The following is a 3,003-nucleotide window of genomic DNA, read 5'->3' as shown; positions in this document are numbered from 1 at the left end:
TGTCTGTCAGAGTCGTGATGGAGAGGGAAATGGAGACTTGCCACGTCATCCTTTTTACACAAAAGTGAATTCCTTCCCGGAAGACACACCAGCCTTAGACTTATTACTATTTTTATCAGTTATGCTTTATGATGCTTTAGAACCGAATCATCACAAATCATGGATATATCAAGTTGTGAGCAGACGGAGCTCATAATTTTAAGTCTAGTCAGCTCGAATGCCCTGTGAGTCCTGGAGGTGGGTTATCGCAGGGAGTTGAGGAGACATGTGATATACCCTCCCTTAGTGTCAAGTACTGTCGAGCTCCACCCACTAGCCCACCCAACATTGTATCATTTCATTAATGGTGCCATAGTCAGCCCTTTTAATCAGGCTAAAGCTACAAAATGAGTGTATTAATGAGTTAAGCCTACAATGTATTACAATCATTGTTAGGGGAATGCAGTTGTAAGTAGGCAGTCGAAGGATTATTAATGTACAAATAACCACTCTTCTATAGGAGGGTGTCCTAGAGTATATTGCAGAGTATAGGTACAAGCAGACCTCTTCTCTGTCGCAAGGATTGCATTAAGGCAGGGATTTCCAACTTTCTACTATAGCTGTTCTTTCATACGTGATAATATTGAAGAAGGACCCGTATGCATGGATCTTTGGTACGTCCTTTTGTAGGGAATGGCTTTTGTTTTTTGGAAGGTTTACATGTAGTCAGGGAGAAGGAATCGTGTGCTGCCGCTGCCAGGAACTGGCTCCTCAATGATCAAAAGGCTTCTTAGGTCGTAGCATTGATCCCCTATGAAACGTGTGTACAGGACAACTATATACTAAAGAATAATATGTGTAATTTAACCTAGAGAATTTTTAAATATAATATATATTCCAGTGCATACAGGTGGGCACTAGCATATGTATTTGTTCAGTAATCCGTGCCCTGAAGGTATTTGTATATTGAAGAATAGATGAGTGTATGTATATCCTTCAGAAAGTGGTTATGCCAAGGTATGTACATGTTATACAATAAGGACTAATACAAGTATATATCTTATGATAGCCAGTACCTGTAGGAACCTGTATACTGTGAAAGATGCTTAACACCTGGAAGACTTTTGAAACATTAAGGAGAAAATCCGAGATGTCGTATATCCCTGATATAGAGGACAGTGTATCCTGAATTTGAGCCTTCAAATTTTTGGGATTAAGTTAATATATACTAAAGATAAACCTCGAATCATATCAGACCAGTCGTAAAGTAATAAAAGTTTGTTCATAGTGAACAATGTAGGTTACTTCAGTTGAACGTGTGGGTGTCAAATGTTCACGGGTTGAACAGAGAACGTTGTGGTGTGGAAATGAGGGCTTCATGGGGTTCTTGGTACCTGTAGCAATCCTATTGCTCTTGGGTTTCCTTGAAGAGTTATCACACTCGTAGGAAAGCCCAGCACCCAGGAGATTTAACAACTTGGAAATGTTATGGCATTTAAGATGTCCTGGAAGCCCCATTTGTTTTGGTACCCTACTAGTTCCACTGTCTGTGGGTGCCATTCATCTTGACCTCGTCATTGTGGTGATGTTTGCTGAGTTGAATAAAGTAATTTGGCAGTAGCCAGTGTAAAACCTGCAGTGCATTGCTTAATGAAGGGGGTTATTTAAGATAGCCTAAGATCCTTTGCTCAGTGATGTTCTGTAAACTGAATACAAGTGGTATTAACCAGAATTAACAGCAGACAGCATCATTATAGCAAAGGGGTTATTGGAGTATGTATAGGGCAAGGTAACCTGGCTCCCACCGAGTGCTGGAATATTGGGGAGCCCCAGTACCTTCGGGAAGTGAGATTTCTCGGTGTTCAGTGATGCATGGGAAAACTTGGGTGTATGCATTTTTATCTTTCTTCTTCAAATCATCTTCGTTTTCATTCCATACCTTCTGTTTCTACTACTACTACTCCCCCTTTTTCATTTTTTCCTCATTTTTCTGTTCCTGATTGTTCTGTTCCTCTTACTTCTGCTACCCTTTTGATTTCATTTCTTTTCTTTCATTTTCTATTTCTTCCTCTTTTCTTTTGTCCAAGGTGGCTCTGTCATAACAGGGCATATCTCCAAGCAGCTTTATCTCCCCAAGGGTGATCTGTCTATTAAAGGGTGAAATTCTCCATTCGGCCTATTTTCTGAAGGACATTTTCTCTGTAGGGCATTACTATGAAAAGGGGTATAGAATCTCAAAAGATGAGTTGATGTTGAAGTCTTGAGCAATAATTAGGCAAGTCGTGTAGCACTTGATAAGGCCTTTTGTCAGCTCCTATTCTCAACAAGGCCAGGTGCAAACTTCATGTAAACCACTTAATCAATAAAACATATTGAATACTTCATGTCTTTTTGATCCATAGTATTAGTCAAAACAAAATAACAACTAGAGATATCTACATATCAACTATGCCTATCAGAGAGCAGTTATTATGAGAAATGAGAATTATTTCTAAAGTTAACTGAACCTAGAGGATTATCATGAGAGAAATGTATCACATTTATAAATCACAACTAACACCATAGTCAGAAGAAAAAAGTTGAATAAGTGAGTGTATATTTCAACTGCTAACTGCAATCCTCCTCAGTAGTACAAAGTGGAAGGAGAATGCTATCTTTGGATAGCAACCTCACTCATCCTCAGATCACTAGAGAGTGAGGGTAGTGGTATTTACTCCTTCCTGCTATTTAAAGATAACATCATCCTCCCACTTTGTACTACTGAAGAGAATTGCAGTTAGTAGTCAAAATATATAGACTTGCTCATTCAACTTTTTTTTTTCTTCCCAGCTGTGGTGTTAGTTGTTTTAGAGCAGGGGTTCTTAACCTTTTCTCTACAATTCCCCACTTTTTAGTGAGCCAACTCTCCATTTCCCACCACAGCATCGGTCTTTGACAAATTCGATTTTAACCCATGCAGTGTTTAGTACGTAAATCAATTAAAAAAAAAAGACAGTGGCTCTTCTGTCCGACTGTTCATTCCCC

General features: G+C 39.1%; 1 protein-coding gene across 1 annotated transcript in view; it reads left to right on the top strand.

Annotated features, from left to right (window-relative positions):
• The window catches only part of LOC143022778 (serine/threonine-protein kinase 3-like), a gene marked incomplete at its 5' end in the record, with an annotated part of 8,918 nt that extends 6,560 nt beyond the window's left edge, over positions 1 to 2,358 (top strand). Inside the window, 1 exon segment of the mRNA XM_076181128.1 lies at positions 1 to 2,358. This exon segment is cut by the window's left edge and continues 554 nt beyond it.
• Positions 2,359 to 3,003: the final 645 nt, after the last annotated feature.

The sequence above is a fragment of the Oratosquilla oratoria genome, unplaced genomic scaffold (assembly GCF_046742065.1).
Source record: "Oratosquilla oratoria isolate Oo_2021 unplaced genomic scaffold, ASM4674206v1 SCAFFOLD174, whole genome shotgun sequence".
NCBI classification, from domain to species: domain Eukaryota; kingdom Metazoa; phylum Arthropoda; class Malacostraca; order Stomatopoda; family Squillidae; genus Oratosquilla; species Oratosquilla oratoria.
This window is presented reverse-complemented; position numbering and strand designations above follow the sequence as displayed.